General features: G+C 48.1%; 1 protein-coding gene across 3 annotated transcripts in view; it reads right to left on the bottom strand.

Moving 5' to 3' along the window:
• Positions 1 to 22,573, bottom strand: part of LOC138528617 (ankyrin repeat domain-containing protein 50-like) — a 394,440-nt gene that overhangs the window by 240,360 nt on the left and 131,507 nt on the right. The window contains exon 1 of one of the 3 annotated variants that reach the window (XM_069640418.1): positions 4,886 to 5,003. The exons of the other annotated variants lie outside the window; for them this stretch is intronic. The gene's annotated coding sequence lies outside the window, so the exon portion shown is untranslated. Of the gene's footprint in view, positions 1 to 4,885; positions 5,004 to 22,573 lie in introns of those variants that run through there. 3 annotated transcript variants of the gene reach the window in all.

Below are 22,573 nucleotides of genomic sequence, written 5' to 3'. Positions count from 1 at the left end.
CATTGTGTTCCCGCTTTTCAGCGCAGCCTGCCTGTTATTGCCAGGGTATGTGGGGGTCGGGCGAGGGGGGCAGTCCGTCTGCGTACACAGCGCACCACCACCGGGTCTGTTGACTCCCTGGTTCAATAATACAAAGAAACTAGTACTGCTACTGGGAAAGGTTCATCTTGATTGTTTGTCATTGAGTAAAGCATGACCAATTTGTGAAATCAAGGAACCTTCACTGGTTTCACTAATAGAATGTATCTTGAAAGAAATTTTAAGCCAAAAGAACAAGTCCAGAAGGAAAACCCACATACACACGAGGGGTTGTGAAAATAGATAACTTGTATTGAACACACGCACTTACGATATTGTGCAAAACATTTAACATTGATTACAAACAAAACCAAACCATAATGTTTTCAAATAAGACAATAATACAACTTGAACATAGTGTTGTGAAGAAAAATTCGAAAATTAGACAGAGCAGAAAAATCGATACTGATCAACAACTTGTACTCTTCATGAGTGTTTGCATTGAAACAAATTCCTGAGTTATTCCAGTAGTCTTAGAGCTATCTATCTGGGTAAGTTCAGTCTAATTCCCAATGGTTAGATGTCTATGCTGGAAAGTTCTATTGGGACAAAGTGATCCCAACTGGTTATGTGCCAGAAGATTCCAACTGGTTGTATGCCAACTGGTTATATCCCTGGTTCAACTGTGGCCCTGACTGGGGTCTCCTACACAGCCTCCCCCATTTTGGGCTGCATCCCACAACCAGAGTGACCTGGGAATAACCTTAAATATGGTATGGGCAAACAAATAGTACAACATATCAAACTGCTGAACACGACCCCAGTCGCCAGAATCTGCAACCATGCAGTAAGGTCTAAACCATTCGAAATAAGCAGGGGGACACATCGGGGCATCCCCCTATCGCCCCTCGCTATTTGTTGTGGCGACTGAGCCCATGGCAGACCTGATCCGAGACTGCCATAAAAAGGTACAGGATTCGAATAACGGGTCATCCCGAAATCATTTCTCTCTACGTGGATGATGTCATGTTATGTGTCAGGGACCCTCAGGAAAACCTGAATCCCATAATGGAGGACATCACCAGCTTTGGAGAGTTCTCTGGATTCACGATGAACTACACGAAATCTGAGATCTTCCCCCTTGACCGACAAAACAGTCTGGCCTCTAGAGGTATTCCTTCTGCAATGGGCACCAGACAAAATCAAATACCTAGGGGTAGTAATTTCCAGGGGCAAAAATGTACTGCTCGAAGGACAACTTTAGCTCACACAGGGCCTATGTGAGTACAAGGCTAACCAAATGGTTGCACATACTGCCATCACTGGCAGGGCAATTATCACTAATCAAAATGATAATGATTACTCAGGAGGATAGCTCAGCGGCAACATGCTCGCCTTGGAAGCAAGATGACACGGAGCAACACAGGTTCGATCCCCGGGTCCGTGCTTAGAAACCTCTGGGTATTGAGCATCTTGTAAATCTATCATATCATAATTCTGCCCAAACTGCTGTACCCGTTTGCAAGTGTGCCGCCGTGGCTGGGTAGGAGCTTCTTCGAAAGCCTTCATTACACAATTTCTCAATTAATGTGGCACTCTGGTACAGTCAGGAGGAAAATGGCACAGCCATACCACCGGGGGAATCACAAACCCACATGGAAGTATACTGGCTAGCTGCCAGGTGCAGTTTGAAACCTACTGCTACAGAACAGAGAAGGCCCTGCCGCATGTTAAACTGGAAAGAGCAGCAGCAAACTGAAAACGCTAGTGTTGAACATCCAAAATAAGGATAAGGATGACTGCCCACCTGACCCTGTACAGACCACTCTGATAGCGTGGAGGGCTAGCTTTTGAGCACAGATGCGAAATGCCTGCACTATAAATCTTCCCGAACCTCTCCCCAAACCCGGGACACCACGAAAGGAACACACTGGAGGAAGCTCGGATGTCACGCCCTGGGAGACCTGTTGAAGAGTGGGAAGGGCATACGGGCACACCACAGAAATGCTTCAATTATACAGAGCAGTGTACAGGTGGTGGGAGTACTACCCAAAAGAACCCCCAGAAAATGAGCCACTGATCTTTATCCCTAAAATGCTGACCTCCTTATACAAACGGATCATGGACAAGGCCCCAGGAAGGGGAGTAAAAGTGGGAGAGAAATGGGCGGCAGAATTGGAGATAACCGATGGACTGTGGAGGAAATGCGTTTGCTTACCATTCAGTTTCAAAATATGCTTCATTATACAGCATGTAAGCTGAAGGGAATTGACTCTGATCATGATGGTCGGTGCCCCGGAAGTGGTTAGGATAATGCCAGGTACATGCATATGCTGTGGAGCTGCCCTAGGCTCATGCATGTCTGGGAGCTGGTATACTCAATGTTGCCCACAATAATACAGACTGCTGGGGTACTCGCCCATCAGTGTGCTTTTTCGGATATGGGTGGGATCCAGGAGAAAACACAAAGTATTTCCTAGATATGGGGGTATGCTGGCTAGAAGGTGCATTCTGAGGAAATAGGACCAACAGACCCCAAAGAAGCGGGAATGGCTGAAAGAACCCAGAGGTCAAAGAGCCATCCATAGGTACGCAACCCCTGGCGCTAGACCAAAAGACATATGGTGCGGATATCGAGCATTCCTAGGCAAAGACCAACCCACTGTAATCACATCTTATCGAGCCTGTGGCTTAGGTATTGAACTGTGTGCAATAGTCCTGCTGAAAGACATTCTACTGATGCAATGGCTTATAGCCTGATGTACTGTTATTCCTACCCTATGCATGCCGAGCGTAAATAAAGTTATTTTAAAAAAAAGTGTGAAAAGGATCCACTGGCAGGCACTTCAAGCACAAAGTTTGATGGCAAGGTTTGTTAAAAGCTAGCCCAAAGAATTCCCATGAGGAGATGTTTTGGGCAAGGAGGGGCAGGAACTGGGTGGGAACGGTCATAAGGATTAACATGGCCATTGGCAAATAACCAAGCAACACCTTCAAGCTGTGTGTCCATCCTGTTATGCCATTTCACCCTAGCTGTACTCTAATGCTCTAGTTTCGGCTTGCCTTGCAAAAACAGTGGAACCCCACAAGAGGGTGGCAATGTACTGAAGTGTGCCAGGCACTGCACTCAGTATTAAATTCACAAACTGAAGCCTGCCTTCATGCGTCCTCAGTGCAAGCCCACAGTGCAATTATAGATGCTACACCCCGGCCACAGACCCTGTAGCACATGAATATTCACAATGTATGGGAGCCGTCTCAGAGCACATCGGAGCGGCTGCAAGGGTATACAGTGCTACGAGGCGGGATTCAAGCATTTCTGTGAGTATCCACGGAGCAAAGGACATTTGAGGCGCCCTGGAAAAGTCTTGGTTTTTGGAAACACATTAAAACCGAGGCAAGCGTTTCTAATTAAAAACTTGTGAGGAACGAGGCGCAGGGCCCAGCTAAACATGAGCGTATACTTATTTGCGAGGCTGTGTTGGGGGAATGCATGCACGGTCTACCATTCGAAGAGATGCGGGCTATGAGAACACGCGTTGGCAATGCCAACCGCTTCGCCTTTCGTGCAGGCATGGAATAGGCACTTGCCAGGTACTGCTCTAGTGGTACTAACTGGCCATTAACGGTAACAAAATGGCCCGAGTACCTGGGCATGGACTCGCAGTGCCTGGCAAAAGCTTGTCAAAATGGCTATATAGCAAGCCAAAACTGTTGACGTTGCCAATGCTTGTTTTTAACATAATTTCAGCGAAAGACACATACTGCTTACAAAATTAATTGGTGAAGGCACACATGCTTAAGGCATTAACTTTCAGAGGGACGCTTTCAAAATGTTTCGGTCCAAAAGTTCGTAAATAAAAAGCCGGATGCCTCATTCGGCTCTATATAAAAAGATATTTAAAAAAAGACGACGTAATAGCCCATAATGACGAACAGAGGGAGCGAGGCTGCGGGGGTGACTCCCGCTCCCCTAGTTCGGCATTTTGGGCTTCAGGGGTGTTCTTCACCGCCCCCCTCCTCTACATCAAATGTAAAGCGGGGGACAAAGTCATTATATTCGGAAAAGCTCGAGTTACAATATGCGAGCAAGTCGGCGCCACTATTTTGTAACGCGAGCTCTTCCAGTACGGTCTTTCAACGTAGACCCATTTAAAATAACAGTGGCAGACAGCACCTCGAAGACAAAGTTTGTCGCTACTGCATGTTTTTGGGAAAGTAGGGGTGGCCCGTGGCAATGGCGATAGGCATGGCCAGAGGCAGTAAAAGGGTGGGTAAGTAACCAAGCGAGACCCACAAGCTTTGCGTCCCAGTCCCTCCTGCTGGGGCATTTCTCCCCATCTCTGCGCCAATTTACGTGTTCCCTTATACGTGGCGCTAGAGCCTGCACAAATAGTAGAGAAGATCCGGAAGTCGAGGAGCTTTTTCCCATGGTGAAGCGGCACCAGTCCCCCAGAGAGAATCCAGACAAGGCCCAGCGCAGCTTGCTAATTGGGGGTTCTTCTAATCCCACCTCAGCGCCCAGAAGGTCGGCCGCATTCTTGGCTTTGCCAGCCTACAGGTGGGCGATCTGGGTAGAAATGATCTGCAGGGGGGTCGGAGCACCCCCACATGGCATGTTCGCTTATGAAGCCTTGCACGAAAGGTGTACATGGTCGGAAGTGAGACATCGGTACCACTGCTGCCCTGCACCCCAAACTGAAAGGTTAAACAGTAAGCTGAAGTGAGTTCCTTGTACTGCGGCCCAAAGCATTGCCCATCGTACGCGGGCTTGTTATCTGCCACTACCCGGATCGCTCTGCCCTCCCCCCCCCCCCCGTCCCCGCGGCACCCCAACCCACACGTTACATACCCCTAAACGACTCACCCTGGAATGATAAAGTCGGAGTGTAAAAATTCGCAGGGATTCTAAAGCGCGACCTCCAGGAGGCCCATGGGAGACGGCCACCGTTGGTGCATTAACCCACAGAGTTGCCCGAGTGCGCAGAGCCCCATGCCGCGCTCTTCTTTCCCAAAGTATCTCCGTGTGAACATCCTTTCAGCAGAGGGCGTGGACCTGCCGCTCCCCTCCCCACCCTCGCACACACACGGCCGGAGGCTGCAAACGGTGGTAGCTGCCCTTCTGCAAGGAGGGGTCACGAGCTGAGGTCATGAAGCCCGCGGGCCTAGGAGGCGCTGGGGTGAGGGAGCGGAGCTCGTACAATGCTCTCCATTCGAGCCCCCACGCGGGAGCAACACGTCCCCACGCCTTTTCCAACCGTGCAAACCAGTTCCAGCGCCCAGATGACTGCTGCTGAAGCCCCGCAGCGCTGGGGGTGGCTCTGCCAGGCATAACCTGGCGGTGAACAACAAGCAGCTAAGAATCCATGGCCCAAGCCTGGGGGGGGGGGGTAAGGTATGGAGATGTTTGGTCCAAGCCGTGGGGGGAGACTCGGGAGAGCAGTGAACGTCAAAGAAGCATTCTTGGAATACATTCGTACATTCACACTTGGTTATTGAGAAACGAGGGCAGGGGCCGGGGTCTCGACACGTAACGCTTGCTGCTCAGCCCACGCCCGGTCCAAAAAAAAAAACGCGCGCCACTTTCTTTACAGGGCGTGTCCCAGCTCATCGAGACTGCCATTATTCGTGGTTAAATGTGGAGACCGTGTGTCACAAAAGGTCAAACATGATCCAGACTTACAACACAAGCAGCACTCATCCAGACACTTGGGGGAATTTTCATGCTGCGCAGCGCTTGCTGCAGAATGAACAGCCTCCAGGCGCTCCAGTCATTTTACAATCCGGCTTTAAAGGTCGTGGAATAAGGACTTTTCAGGCTCAATCATGGTGCGTCAGCGTGAAGGGATACAAGTCCCCTATTAACTTATGCCTTTACTTTCCTCCAGCCTTTAAGCACTCTAATAATATGCATTACACTCTCGGCAACCTCAGATGCCAACTTTTCATAGTGGACTCGAGGGTCATTTGCGCCTTACACCCCTCCTCCCCCATATAAAACACACTGCACAATTGTAGATTTGTGAACGTTGCATAGCACCACCCACCACCATAAAGGGGAAAAGGAAGCCCCCCCACCCCCTACTCTCTTGCAAACAATGTGAATCATGTGAAGACAAAGCACAGAAGCCAAACACACGTGTCCGCAGTGTTCCCATGATAGATGGGGGCGTTTTTAGTGTATACCTTAGGACAAGTAATATTTTTGTCGCATGGTCACGTGTGACATTTTTTCCTAGCCATAATGAAGTGCCAAAGCAGAGCGGTCAGCTCACTGCCACCCATAACAAGTTTCATGAAAATGTAAAGCCACATTTACACAAAACCCTTAAACACATGTATACGGGTGCACAGAAGCTTCCCACGCCTCTATTTTAGTACTATTTTCAAACTGGATCCACAGAAGGCGCGCAAACCAATGGCCATACAGCGGAGCTCCCTTGTACGAAGCCGAGTCAGTCCAAGCTGCCAGGAAGTTGACTCTTTCACCGGGTGCTCATGGGCGCAGCAAGGGGGTCCTCCAGCAAAGTCTCAGCAGCAGACTTGCTTTCATATGTACATGCATGCACACACAACCAAGAAAGCTACGGTGGGTTTAAGGAGGTTTGGAAAAACACCTTTCACCCGGAATGTGAAAGAAGGAACGTTCATTTGAGTCAATTCACACATTGCACAAGGCCACCTAGTAGCCATTGCTGGAAGTTCACCTCCAGTTTTTTTCAAAACTTTTTAAACCCGCCATAACTTTCTTGGTGTTGTGAAAACATGGCCAAATGCTCCAGTCACAGGGCCGTCAGGACTATACTGCACTGATGGTCCCTAATAAGGGCGAAACAAGGTATGAAGTTGTCCCACGGCCTTGCAAAATGTCTGTCTTGGGTTGATTAAGCTATGCATAAAATAGCACTGCCTTCATAGACAAAGCATTTAATTTGAGTTAATTTGCATACCCACAATGCCTTGCTGCTGTGGCTCAGAACTGGAGGTGAACTTCCATGGATGGCTACTAGATGGTGTTGTGGAATGTGTGACTTGGCTCAAATGGACTAATATATATATATATTTATATATCTTTTTTTACATGCTGCTGCTGTGCCTTTTAAGGTCCAGTCTGGCCTGCCTAACAGGTTATGACACCTTTGTGGCCTTAAGTGTTTTGAATAAAATCACCTGTCACACCCACGAAAGGTCAGTTGGCAGTTCTACATCCTGCCAGCCTTCATCCTCAAGACACCCCCTCCCCCACTACAAAAGCACTCCATCCCTTCATGGTAATCGTCAAGGTACCCCTCACCCAAGGGACATTTCCCACTGCCATCAAAACTGGACACATACACTCCAGAAAAAGACAACATTGGACCTGGATGACCTCAGCAACTATCTCTCAATCACCCACCTTCCTTTCCTAGGCCAGAGCCTCGAAAGAGCTGTAGCCACTCAAACACATCGACACCAACAACCTCCTACAGACCTGGCTGAACACCCAGACGTTGCTCAAAGACCTCCGCCATCCAAGTGGTAAACTGTGCTTTCTGCCTCCTTGCTGATGGTCTCCCCCGCCTCCTGGTACTCCACAGTCTTGGACCGAGCAGATCATCATTTCCTCGGTCACTTACTATACCACGGCGTGCACACCTGCGAGGCTGCCCACACAAGCACAGGTCGCCTTCAAGCCCAGGCTGCATCATTTACAAAGCTGTGACCTTCCAGGCCTTCTCCTCCTAGCAGGCCAACATGTTTATCTCCGACAGCCACCCTCCGCTACACAGGCTTTCTGCATCTACGCCCCAGGCAGTAGAACTTCATGTCAGACAATATTAAAGTTGCCCACACCCCCATGCAATTCAGAAAGAAGCTTAAGACCCTCCTTTTCAAGGAGCACCTTCATGCACCGTAATACCCTGACCTCCACCGTCTCCCAATTACTGCTCATGTAGCTTAACTGTAACACATCCTGTTGTAACTTTGCCCCGTAGCGTCTAATCCCATTAACCTCTGCTGTACAGCGCTACACTGCTAATGAAAGCCAGGGCCGCACTCAAACACCCAAAATAAATTCAAGAAACGCAATGCATACAAACAGAATGAAATGGCCCTCAACGTGTTGACCCCAAAAGAATAAAGGGCTCACTTGGGATAGTATTCGAACCTTCCAACACGCATCAGCACAAATGTACGGTCAAGCACTTGACGCACCGAGTGAGCTTGCCTGGAAAGAACGCATAGCAGTAAGCACGCCTTTTTTCCTTAAGACGTTTGTTACTGTACACATTTCTACAGGTTCTTGCATTGCTGTACTGCATTCTTATCACTAGTAACTGCTCCACCACTCCTATTACCCTACAACAGGTAGTCTGCTGCACATAGCCCTCAGTGATATGGCGGAAATATCTGCCACTTAAACCACTATATCAGTTAGCCATTCTGAATAACCCCAATTACCCCAGCTCTCTCTCATCACCCAATTATCCTACTCCCTCAGGCGCTCAGCCTACATACACCTCTCCACCATAGTCAGCTTTGGGTCACTTCTACAAGGTAGCCTTCTAAAAATCAGCCCACTACATAAGGTAACCACACTTTGCATCATGCCAGTTGCGTTGGTCAGGCATAGTTTACATATATGCAGGGGGGGCTGTGATAGAATTGCGAAGATAATCATGCGTCATACCACATCACAGATTGTAATTATTAGCTAGCGTCACATCTTGACAGAATCGTGATGATTAGCCTGTCTCACATCTAGGTAGAATTGTGAATATTAGCTTGCATCACAACTAGACATATTTGTAATGTTTAGCTTGCGTAAAATCTAGATAGAATAATTATTATTAGCCTGCACCATAGCCAGCCAGATTTGTGATTAGCTCGTGTCACATCGGGGCAGGAATATGAATGTTAGCGTGCTACACATCTAGATAGAAATGTAAACATCTAGCTTACAGCACACCTAGATAGTAATATCGACAACCAACCCCACTAATGAAAACTCATCCCTCTGCATACACCTCTCAAACTCTGAACTAAACACAACCGTATCTTCAAACCACAACAAACTGCACACTATTCACTACATCGCAACAACGAAACAAACCACACACAGACTAGCAACTGAAAAATACACCCAAGCTCGGCGAATGGTGAAAACCAAACTGAAGCTACCAACGGCACATCACAGCTCTCTTGCTCTTTCTTCAGCAATGTCCTACTAACGCACCCTACCACCTTACCTAGTGTGTGGTATAAATATACTTTAACATTAACAATTCCTGATTTGTCTCAGTTTCAAAAGGCTTCCTCATTGTAACGTTAGTCAATTTAGACATTGCAACTGTGAAGGGCCAAGTCAAACATGTCAGGGCAGGTTGCACACAGCTCTCAGCAACGAGCGCTTGTCAAGCTCAGCTACCTTACTGTTGATATCATTATAAGGTCTCTGCCTTCCTTCGATGGACTGTTTTTAAATGGTGCGGGTGTATAAGTAAACCCCTACAGTCAGGTGTATGCGACTAGTGATAATATTCTACTCAAGTATATGCTCTATGAACATATATATATATCACAGGGCTGTAGCAGCCCCGTAGTTCTGGTTAAGTTGCTCAACCATCAGAAGATACATATTTCACCAAATTTGCGCCAGGAGTGGCAGCTTGGTCCTGAACGCATGCTTTTGTAAATTTGGTGCAGATCCATCCAGTAGTTTATTAAAAAAACAGGCAAAAAGTAGGTAATAGTAGGATGCAGTCTGCAGACAGCCCCCTGTAACAACCAGGGTCTGGCATGATGTCCACGAACATCGGACGCACCCGCTGACTGGCTGGTGAAGAGCGTGATGTGCGTAATTTATTTTTTTTAAACGGTTGCCATGTTGGATCCGCAGGCAGCCGCTGGTGTCCGCAGATAGCAATGTGGGGAAAAAGTTTGGAAGACACATTTGGGGTTATTTGGTGTTCGAATGGGGGGCTCCTCCACCTTTCACACGGTGAACAATTGTATTCTCATGAAACTATTATAGGATATCTTTAGCATCATGGACAGGGCACTGGACTGGCTCATTTGTTTTCCTCCCTAACCCCCTTCCCAGCTGCACATGGGCTGTTTGTACTGCACCACCTCACTGTACCTGCAGAGTGCACCAGGTTTTAATCCTATAATTGTGACTCTCCCATATCGTCCCTCTGGATCACCTAAACTTTTTTTTTATTTCTCCATTCCTCTGTTATTTATTTTACATTTATAAAGCGCTCACACAGCCCGCAGGCATCGAGGCGCTGTTACAGGAATTGTTTGTTTTTCTTAGTTGCGTAATTCTGTATTTTTTGTTGTTGTCTTAGTTACGTATTTATAACACGCTTAAACATCCGGAGGTTTCTAAGCGCGGACCCGGGGATCGAACCTGTTGCTTCGTGTCGTCTTGCTTCCAAGACGCGCACGCTGCCGCTGTGCTATCCTCCCGGGACACGTTAAGAACACCGTTTTATTTAAACTTCCCTGAACCTATTGGTCATCTTTGTTTTTTATCCCAGATTGTTTGATCGCCATCGAGGCATTGTGTGCAGCTAACAATCTGTCTCAATGTGGTAAGGCAGAGAACTTTCTTATTGAGATACCTGTGCCCTGTATTTCTCCTATCCTCTGGCTGCTGTCTTTGGACCCTCTACTTTCACTGTGAGGCCAAAAACATTGGGGTCATCTTAAAGTCCTTTCTCTCCTTTATTACTTACATTAGCTCCAAAAAGAATAAGAAAAAAATAAGAAAAAAAGAAAAAGGCCCATGCTTTCAGCGTGCGCTCCTTACAAACATTGTAATGTTCCTCGCCTTCCCCCAGAAGCTGTAGAGCCCGGGTCCTGTGAAGGCTGTACTACTGCAACAGCCTCTTCCTTAACCTCCCCCTTTGTTGTTTATGCCCCCTTCGGCTAATCTAGAATAGGGCTGCAAGACTACCTTGGCCTAAAGCCCAGAGATCCTATTGCTGCATCCCTAAAATGTGTACATTGGCTCCTGCTAATTGCAAGGACTACAATATCTCCAACTTTGTTTCCCCAAATACTTGCCTGCCAAAGCCCTCCCACTGTTGTAGCTCCCATACTGCGATTGTCAAACGCTTTTTGAAACAAAGAGCGCAAGGCATGTCTTTGTCTTTGTCTTCGGCTGGTGCCTCTCTCGCACAGCTTTCCTGCTCCTCTTCTACTTGAGCTAGACTTCCTTAAGTTCCGGAAACTTATGAAAACTCTGCTTTTGTGTTCCTGTTTTACTAAATCCGTTCCCCGCTAACTCACACCACTGTCACCTTGACTGTGGCCTGGTTCCTCATGAACCTTACAGGTTCCAGGCAGTAATGTATGATTATGTTCCTGTATTAACAGCAAAACACCAATATTTTGTTTAGATGAGTACCTTCTTTAATACATTAAGAACTTCAGGACAGGTCTTCTGATCACCCCTGGAATCTTGTTACCAACATTGTAAACACAACCCCTTGTAAGAACTTTACATCAAAATCAATTTCATATGTTATGTCATCAATGATATTTGTGATGTCATCCTTGATGTCCTGGGTGTTAGTCTTAGCAGTGCACAGTGGTGGTGCGAGTTATGGTTGCTTAGCTTACCATAACTGGCGAAATTCACTGATTTTCATAGTTTATTAGTGCAACTTAAGCATAATGTCCCTTTAACAGTTTTGTCTGTGAATATATATACATAGCAAAAACAAAGAGGTGATGGCTGGCAGGTTTAGAATTAATCTTAACCACTGGCAATGCTCTGGGCAACCCTCCAGACCACCGTTCTTCGCCTGCCAAGCCATTACAGAAGGGAAAGACCATATGCAAATCAGGCTTGGCCCCACCCCAAAAGGGGCAGTCCAGCCCGAACTGCTAGGCCACATCCCTTCTGCACGAGACCACAAGCATCCCCAAACATGTTTCGCCCTTGTTGGGGCTCATCAGTGAGGAGTAGCTCGGGTCTCTAGGCCCAGCAGGCACGGGACCCACGTCTGGGCATACCCGTCCCACTTGGGGTGACATAGCAAAAACAAAGAGGTGATGGCTGGAAGGTTTAGAATTAATCTTAACCACTGGCAATGCTCTGGGCAACCCTCCAGACCACCGTTCTTCGCCTGCCAAGCCATTACAGAAGGGAAAGACCATATGCAAATCAGGCTTGGCCCCACCCCAAAAGGGGCAGTCCAGCCCGAACTGCTAGGCCACATCCCTTCTGCACAAGACCACAAGACGTGGGTCCCTTGCCTGCTGGGCCTAGAGACCCAAGCTACTCCTCACTGATGACGCCCAACAAGGCTGAAACATGTCTGGGGATGCTTGTGGTCTAGTCAAAAGGGATGTGACCTAGCAGTTTGGGCTGGACTACCCCTTTGGGGGTGGGCCCAAGCCTGATTTGCATATGGTTTTTCCCCTTTTGTAATGGCTTGGCAGGCGAAGAACGATGGTCTGGAGGGTTGCCCAGAGCAATGCCAGAGGTCAAGATTTATTCTAAACCTTCCAGCCATCAACTCTTTTGTTTTGCTATTGTCACCCCGAGAGGGAAGGGTATGCCCAGACGTGGGTCCCTTGCCTGCTGGGCCTAGAGACCCAAGCTACTCCTCACTGATGACGCCCAACAAGGCTGAAACATGTCTGGGGATGCTTGTGGTCTCGTGCAAAAGGGATGTGACCTAGCAGTTTGGGCTGGACTACCCCTTTGGGGGTGGGCCCAAGCCTGATTTGCATATGGTTTTTCCCCTTTTGTAATGGCTTGGCAGGCGAAGAACGATGGTCTGGAGGGTTGCCCAGAGCAATGCCAGAGGTCAAGATTTATTCTAAACCTTCCAGCCATCAACTCTTTTGTTTTGCTATTGTGAATATATACATACAAACACACACTACAACAATAAAATTACAGTGGGTTTAAAAAGGCTTGGAAAAAAATAAGTTTACTGGAAATGTGAAAGTAGGATACTGCAGCGATGACTACTAGGTGGCGGTGTGGAATGTATAACTTGGCTAGGCTGAAATGCACTATCCTACATATATATTCACTGAACAAACTTAGTTAAAGTTTAGTTAAGCTGCCCAAATATATCGTAAAACACCTGAAATTCAGTGCATTCAGGAAGTCGTGAACGGCTTAACTTTGCGCACTCCCGCTCTTGGGCTTTACAACTGGAACGCGCCGAGTGAAGCTGGTCACGACTTTTCCAATGCGCAGAATTTCAGGGGTTTTGTTGCGATAAATTTGGACAGCTTAACTAAACTAACGTTTTTCAGTGAATTGCAAGGGTTGTGTTATACCATAGTTTTAGACAGTGTCCACTTTATATTTAACATTATCAGGCCACTAGCTTCATTTTTTCCAACCCATCTCAAAAGGCAAAAATGGAAGTCAACCACTAGATTTAATATTTAAAATTGAGAAAACTCAGAAATGTGAATAAGTAGTTTCTGCTTTCATCAGAGATCATAAACACCTTTGGATATCCAACAACATCCAGTTCAACATGTCTAATCTTTAAAGAAATGATGGATTACACATCTAACAAATGTACCCTTCCATTACAGCATTAAATCAGCAATCCAACTTTGCTGAAACACTACACTCGGTGTACCCCAAAACAGTCATTTAAAGGACTACCTATTGCACACATATATATATATATATATATATATACACACATTTGCAAAGTAAACATTTTGTACTTTTTCATTGTAGCCACGATTATATAACCACTATACAAGTTTCCTTTTAAGGATTCAAAAAAACTTGTAACATGTCAATGTGCTCTTCCCTAAGATGCTTTATTCAATTTTTTCTCCCAAAAATTAAATATCCTGTACTGCCAGTCAAAAATATCTATCTGCAATACATACGCAAAGCTCTTCATTCACAAACAAAGGGCTATTGTAAAATCACAACATGAACAATGCGGCTCATAAACCTTCCCAATTTCTTCCACGTCACCATTAGTCCCATTCTCAAAATTAAATATTCTCCACTATCTTCTGAACAATGAGATTTATCACCTGACAAATCACTGAATGAGTTGTCACCATCTTTTTCAGAACTTCCTCACTTTTTCCACCACAACAAAAATATTTCTAAAGCGTACTATGCACTCTTCAACTCCACATCTGCTAACACATCGCTCTGTCTCTCTCCAATGTAAAGTAGGTATCACCTTCCAACTCCAATTGTCATTGGTGCACATTTTTAATATTTTACCAGTACAGCCGCAGCTATAAAATAATTAAATGGGACCCAATAACCATGGCAATCCAGAAACCGTTATAGCTGCGGTTACCATAGCCTCCAGAAATACACAACTTTCTATTGGCTGTCAGAGTGGCGGCTACAGTACATGTCGATAATCGTGACAGCAAATAATGATCCCCCATTGGTCGTTACCTTTCTCAGGAAACTGTAGCTGCGGTTATAACACACGCCTAAATAACACGACGGCCATTGGCTGTCAAAATAATCGTGACTAAAAGGGATCATACGTGCAATAACTGCAGCTATATCATCACATTGCGTACCAACACCCACCGAGTAGCCACTTCCCATGGCTACGCACCAGGGCTTCCGATTGGTCGAGGGCATAGCCACAGCTACACAAGGTGCAATGACTCGTAGCCATGTGTACATAAGGCGGCCACGACGACGCATAGCTGCAGCTTTCAATTGGTCAGGGGGCATAACCGTGGTTCTCCAGCATTGGATCTTTCATGGATTCACATGCTTAGAATATTCCCCGTCGTCAGACTGGGAACCCTCGGTATACATATATAGTCATTTCCCATAGGAAAAACTTCCGACACTTGTGTGTCCTATCCCCGTCCACGTCCTCCACGGGGCCGCCCCACGCACGCCCCGTTGGACGCCATGGTATATAAGCCCCGCCCCCGCGGGACCCTTCAGATTTCAACCGTCTCCAAAGATAGTGGGATCTCCTCGTGTAGTTCTACGGATACTTATCGAATTGTTCGAACTCCTGCGAATTTGTTTATCTGGTCCCGTAATAATGTCGGGTAAGCCTCTGTTCCGCCCGTGTGCCACGTGTGGACTGAAAAAGGTTTATGAGGGGGACGGCCATCTGGACTGTATCTATTGCCTCCATCCTCACCACTCGGCGGACCAATGCGATATCTGTAAGGGTTTTTCCCAGAAAACCTTGAAGGACCGAAATCGGCGACTGATTTCGTGGCTGAACGACGGCGCGGGGGCGTACCCTCAGTCAGAGGTAGGCTCGGTGCGCAGTGTCGCCTCGACAAAAACATCAGAGGCTCCCCGACGCTCGCATTCATCGGAACCTCCGTCCAAGAAAACACGGCCTCCGGAGAAGGACGTGCCGCGAGGTCACTCCTCTAAGGGCTCATCGAAAGACTCGGCGAAAAAACCCTCGTCTACTTCATCGAAGAAAGAAAAAGACAGGCCAAAAGCCTCCTCGGGCGATCAAAACAGATCAGCCACGAGTAGGGATGCGGATAAACGCAGGGAGAGCGCCGCAAAAGCGGGACCGCCGAAGCCACCTGCAGGCCCACCGTCGACGACGACGACGACGACGATCCAGTCGGTACCCTCGCTGACGCAGTCTCCTGTCATAATCACGGGGTCGACAACGATACCCTCGTCGACGGAAGCTCTGGCCTGGAGGCCAGAAGTATTTGATATGGGGTTGCCGGAGACACTGTTACAAGAACAGGCAGTGTCGATCGCCTCGAAAGAAGACGATGGCTTCAGAATTGTGAGCCCGGAAGACCTTGGCCTACGAGCCAGATTTCCTTCTGGTGCAACCTGCTCTCAAGTTTTTACCCAGCCTCCAAGCGCCCAGGCTACCCTCTCCATGGAGGTACTCTCCTCCTTACATTCGCTTTTGAAATCACTGGACGAAAGGCTTCCCCCCGCTCCGACGACTCCCCTCGTCGACGAGCCCGGCCCTTCACACCGCCCGACTAGATCGGTCGTAGTACCAACTACTCCAGCAGTCCAGGAGGAGGGTGAGCTCTCGGACTCCCTCTCTGACCGGGGGTCAGCATCAGATATCTCCCTCTCACCGTCGAGGGACCCATCCTGGGTTTCGGACGAGGAAGTGGAACCTCCTAAAAGTCCCATTCACCCATCACCACCGGATGATATAGGTGCCTTCCATTCCATGATGGAAAAGGCCTGCAAGGAGTTCGGCCTGTCCCAACAGGAAGAAAAGAAGGACTGCTTCCTCTTTGACCACATGGGGAAGAGTAGGCGTTCAATTTTTTCGATTCCGATCCTGGACCACGTATGGAAAGAAGGCGTTCAAACTATGCGGCACCCATTCTCCGAACCCGCTGTCAAAGGCCGCATAGAGAAAAAATTTAAAGTCCCTGACTCGACGCCGAAATGCCTCTCGGCGCAACCTACGCCTGACTCGGTGGTCTCGGCGGCGGCGACGAGAAAAGCAAAGGCCCAACACAAATGCTCTACCCCTCCGGATTCTGAGGCTAGGCGCCAAGACGCGTTCGGTAAGAAGGTCCTGTCAGTGGGGGCCTCAACAGTAAAAGCTGCTAACTCCCTGGCAATTATGGCCAGGTACGACAGGGAGATGTGGCACAGACTGGCACCTATTATGGACCACCTCCCAGAAGAGCACAGAAAAACGGCTATGTCCCTGGTTCGGGAAGGCGAGGAAGCATCGAACCATGCTATTAATATAGCAGTGGACCTGGCAGATTCAGGGTTTAAACAAATTAACAATGGAGTTGTTCTAAGACGCCAGGCCTGGCTCAAGTGCACCAACCTCAGACCCGAAGTACAATATAAAGTCGTCGACATGCCCTTCGAAGGTGACCTTCTGTTCGGCGAGAAGGTGGATGAGGCCTTGAAAGGCATGAAGGAGGACTCCGAGACGGCACGCTCACTGGGTTCTCTTCAAAGTGGTAAGCCCTTTCGTTCTTTTCGCCCCTTCAGAGGAGCTATGGGAAACTCAAGATTCTCAGCAACCAGGGATAGAGCGTTTGGTAGGTCGTCGTATCCGTCCCAAGGGTATAGGCGCGCCTCGCAGTCCTCAACCCGGCGCAGAAATTTCCAGTCCTCCAAGAGACGACCCACTTACTCGTCGTCGACGGGAAAACAGAAAGACCAACAATGACGTTCTAGGAGGAAGTGTGTCACGCTGCGTCGAGGAATGGGAGTCTATCACGACAGACCAGTGGGTTCTGGACACGGTGAGACGGGGGCATTCCCTACGGTTCAAATGCAAGCCTCCAAGACGTCCACCGATACACCTGTCCCAACCACATCTAGGCATCCTGCGTCAGGAAGTTGCGCTCATGTTAAAAAAAGGCGCCATCGAATTAGTCCCGACACCACAAAAGGGCCTAGGGGTTTACTCACGCTGTTTCGTGGTAAAGAAGCCGAACGGAAAGTGGCGCCCCATCCTCGACCTGCGGGACCTCAACAAAACCCTGCTGAGTCAAAAGTTCAAAATGCTTACACTGCAGGAGGTGATCAGATCCGTCCAGAAGGACGATTTCTTGGCGTCACTAGATCTGCAGGACGCGTACTTTCACATTCCAGTGCGCACAACACACAGGAGGTTTCTGAGGTTCCTAGTTGGGCAAACACACTACCAATTTACAGTGCTCCCATTCGGCCTGAAGTCCTCCCCAAGAACGTTTACGAAATGTCTGGCACCCGTGGCAGCCTGGCTGCGAAAGGAAGGGCATCATGTATACCCGTACCTCGACGACTGGCTCGTGAGGGGATCCTCCCCAGCGTCGACCAACGACAGCCTGTTGACCACCTTACGACTACTGCAACGTCTGGGATTTGCAGTGAACTACGAAAAGTCTTCTCTAAAGCCCTCAAAGAGCTTGAAGTTCCTGGGTGCTCGATTCGACACCCAAGCGGGGATAGTGAAGCCGTCCCTGGAAAGGATGTCGAAGATCAAACGACAGACAAGCCAGCTTCGTCTGCAGAGCAGGATGTCAGTGAGAAAATATGCGGCTCTCCTAGGCTCCATGGCGTCGTGCATCCACCTGGTAGCAAACTGCCGATTATTCATGAGGCCTCTACAGGAGTTCCTGTCGGACAGATGGAAGCAGGCCACAGGCCGCTGGTCAGACAAGATAACCGTCGACGACGAAGGAGTTATCGAAACCCTCCAATGGTGGAAGGTCGTTCACAACCTGGACAGAGGGGTTCCGCTACAGGAGCCGGAATTTCAGAACACCATCATTACGGACGCCTCTCTGTCGGGCTGGGGAGCACACATGAACAATCATCAAACCCAAGGCAGGTGGTCGTCGACCGAATCGCGCCTACATATCAATGTGCTGGAACTAAGGGCGGTGAGATGGGCCCTGAAATCTTTCCTCCCACATATCAAGGGATCAAAAGTAAGAGTGCTCACAGACAATACGACAGCCATGTTCTACCTGATAAAGCAAGGTGGCACCAGATCCAGGACCCTCTCGAAGGAAGCTCAAAAGATCTGGCATTGGGCTTTGAAAAACCACATATCCCTAGTGGCATACCACCTACCGGGAGTGAAGAATGTGCAGGCGGATTCCCTGAGCAGGACAATGTCGCAAATACACGAATGGGAGCTGGACTCCAGTCAGCTACAAGAAATCTTCGAAAGGTGGGTGACCCCATTGATCGATCTCTTCGCAACGGAAGAAAACCGAAAATGTGTCCAGTTCGCGAGCAGATGGCCCCAAATAGGCTCCCTGGGGGAAGCGTTCTCGTTTCCGTGGACAGGCAAATTCCTCTACGCCTTCCCTCCGTTCCCTCTCATACGGAGGACGATCCAGGGCATCCGCAGGTACAAATGCCGGGTCATCCTAGTGGCTCCGCACTGGCCGAGACAACCTTGGTTTTCCGACCTCCTTCATCTGTCGCTGGATCAACCAATACCACTCAGGAAAGTGCCGCACCTCCTGTCCAGGGACAAGGGAACTGTATGGCACCACAATCCGAACAGCCTGAACTTAACTGCATGGCTCCTGACTTCTCAGAGTTCGGGAACCTGAAAGTTTCGATGGATTGCCGTAAGATTCTACAGGCGGCTAGGTCCCCTGCTACTAACAAATCGTATATAAGCAAATGGAAAAGATTCTGCAGGTGGTGTCAAACACAACAAAATATTCACCCTTTGGAAATTACGCCAGAGCAAATCCTCCCGTATCTTCTTCACCTGGCAGAGAGCGGACTGTCATCGTCGTCCATCAAGGTACATTTGGCGGCAGTTTCAAGGTTTACAAGAAGGAGACAGTCCTCACCGCTATTCAGTGACAGACTAGTGAAGCATTTCATGAGGGGTCTCTTCAGAACCTTCCCTCCTGAAAAACGGTTCCCACCGGCGTGGAGTCTGAATGTGGTGCTGGCTGCCTTAATGAAGCCTCCTTTTGAGCCAATGTCCTCTTCATCCCTACAATTCCTATCCTGGAAACTAGCGTTCCTAGTCGCCATCACTTCGGCTAGAAGAATGTCGGAATTGCAGGCATTGGTCATTGATCCTCCATACATGAGGTTCTTTAAGGACAAAGTAATTTTATCAACTAACCCTACTTTCATCCCAAAAGTACCATCGGTCTATCATAAGCACTCGACCCTGGTGCTTCCTACTTTCTTTGCATCCCCGTCGTCGACGGCGGAGAAGGCCCTTCACACTCTAGATGTCAAAAGGGCGCTAACATTTTACCTGCAAAGAACGCAAGATATCAGAACCACCAGACAGTTGTTCATCGCCTATGGTCCCTCGGCGAGGGGAAAGGCTATCTCCAAGCAAGGTTTGGCTCGCTGGGTCTCTTCGGCAATTACCCTGTGTCACTCCAAGGCCGGGAGACCCCTACAAGATCGCCCTAGAGCCCATTCCACGAGAGCGAGGGCTTCCTGGAAAGACCGCATGCAGACGAGGTGCAGATGGGGCGGGCAGTGCTGCGCCACCTTTTTCAGTGAGGTAAGCCAAAATTACGATGCAAATGCTGTCGCCTACTTGGCCAAAAAACTGTTTTCCTATCGTATACACGAACATAGCATTGTACTGTGGAAATCCGTTTCGTATCAGTATAATAAGTTGTTGCTTACGTACATGGTGTATATGGTAGTGCTTGGGGGTGTCTCTACGAATGTAAGTTACATTGCACTCACCTCCTTCTTGATGTTACTGCTTTACAATCTATTCTAAGCATGTGAATCCATGAAAGATCCAATGCTGGAGAAGGGAGTAGTTTCTTACCTGTAACTCCATTTCTCCAGCGTTGGTATCTTTCATGGATTCACATGCGCCCACCGGCCTCCCCGGACTGCAATGTGAAATTTTGTACGTAAGCGGGGTTGGTTCCCCCCGTTCTCTTTGGAGGGGCCGAAATCTGAAGGGTCCCGCGGGGGCGGGGCTTATATACCATGGCGTCCAACGGGGCGTGCGTGGGGCGGCCCCGTGGAGGACGTGGACGGGGATAGGACACACAAGTGTCGGAAGTTTTTCCTATGGGAAATGACTATATATGTATACCGAGGGTTCCCAGTCTGACGACGGGGAATATTCTAAGCATGTGAATCCATGAAAGATACCAACGCTGGAGAAATGGAGTTACAGGTAAGAAACTACTCCTTTATTTACCACACCCACATGAAACTTAACTTTTCTCATTGCTTTGTCACTAAGCCACATCTCTTCTGTTGGCAAAAGAGCTTACATCTGCCAAATACCTATTTTTCCAATCCCCTTTTACCCTCCCTTGTTCCCAAACCTCTCTCCCTTGTCTTCTGATTAGTGTCTATTATTTATTTTAGCTTTTTGCTTTCTTTAAAAAAAATTATTTTAAGTGGCATGGTCCTTTTTGTCTCATCTTTTTCCTATCGTTTTTACATATTCCTTCGCTGTCTGAAAATTCCAACAATATCTGGACACAGGAGTGAATGCGGTGACGACATCCAGCCCATTACCGATCCAGTGGAAGATGAGGATGTCACCTGGTTCGCCACGCTGTCACCCCCCTGGCAGAAGACGTGCAGGATGAAAAAAAAGTGGACAGCTGGAGGAACTTTCTGGTGAAGAAACACCAATGTCTGACGGAGGTGGAGGAGGCCCAGTGTACCTTTTGCCATAAAGCCCTGCAACGGGGGCCGTCCAATGCCCCATCCCAGAGCATTGGAACATCAGTGCTAATTCAACAGCTGGTACGTGTGCACTCGGACGAGGTCGATGAACCCTACCGGCAGGCACACCAACATCAGAAGATTAAGGACCACGGACCTGAAGTGGCACAAAGTCAGGTGGCGCCCACCACCTCACCCTCGACATCAGCTGCACTCATGTCACCTCCAGCTACATCTGCACAGCCCGCAGCCTCTTCATGCAGCGGCAGTACCAACAGTGACCCAATCTGCTGTAATTTGCCCAGCAATCAATTTAAACAAGTGTATGGTGCTCTGCCTCGTTTGCCACGACAGGATTCCCAAGTGAGGTGCCACCCTAGATGTGTGGGACATGGCTATCATCACAACACCAGGCCAACTGCCACTGCCACTGCTTGGATTTTTTTGTTAAGTGGTTATTTCTTTCCACCTATTTAAAAACAATTAAAACACACAAAAAGCCTAAAAATATATGTTCCTTTTTTAACCTGGTTACATTTTCCATCCCTAATGTTATCTCGATCCAAGTTCCACCCTGATCCTTCCACCCCCAAAACAGCTCTTTTCAGGGCCACCCCTTGGGGAAAAACAGTAACTGGAATAACCCGTATATTATCAATATTATACAGTTTGTGTTTGAAAAGGGCAATTTTTATAAACGTGGCCAGAAAACCGCAGTTATAGTAAAATGTACCAGGACGCGCCGATAGAATGGCACATCCTAGTACATTTTACTAGAACCGCTGTTATTCTAAAAAAAATTGCCGTTTCACTCTTTAGGCACCTTTTCAAACTTCACCATTCTCTCCACACCCAACATCCCCCTCCCTTTCTTATTCTTAAGGCCCCTGAACTCCCTCTGTATTGAATTTATGTTTCGTGTGCGCACTTACATTTCGCATATTTAACGCTCTAGGCAGATAGCCACGGTTATAAACTAGCATATAGCCACGGTTAGCGGTAAACTCCTCATTTCCTGCATCCTAGACACTGCAATTTCACATGCTATCCTCTTTCCCCCTCCCCAACCTCTAGCCTGTCGTTTGAACTTTTGCACTCCTCAACATGAGCGTGTTGAACATTTTAATTCATGGCTAACCGCGGCAACAACTTAATGCATCGTATGCATATATAGACGCGGTTACAGAAGCTTATTTCCATGGCCGCGGTTATTCAAACTTTCTGCGTAGTAAACGTCTAATTTTCTGCATCCTAGACTCTGCAATTTGACATGCTAGCCTCTGTCCCCTTCCCACCTCTAGCCTGTCATTTCATGCTTTCAGACCCACCCCTTCTCATCTATCCCCCCAAAAAGGCATTTTTTACACTTTCAGGTAACCACAGCTATTTCCCGTTATATCCGTGGCCATCTCTCTCCATTGAACAAAAAAAGATGCAGATTTTTCATTTCTGAAAATACGTTCTGCTGCAAAGCAC

This window comes from Ambystoma mexicanum, chromosome 7q, assembly GCF_040938575.1.
Source record: "Ambystoma mexicanum isolate Mex_15411 chromosome 7q, UKY_AmexF1_1, whole genome shotgun sequence".
NCBI lineage: Eukaryota > Metazoa > Chordata > Amphibia > Caudata > Ambystomatidae > Ambystoma > Ambystoma mexicanum.
The sequence above is the reverse complement of the archived record's forward strand: the minus strand, read 5'-3'. Positions and strand labels throughout refer to the sequence as shown.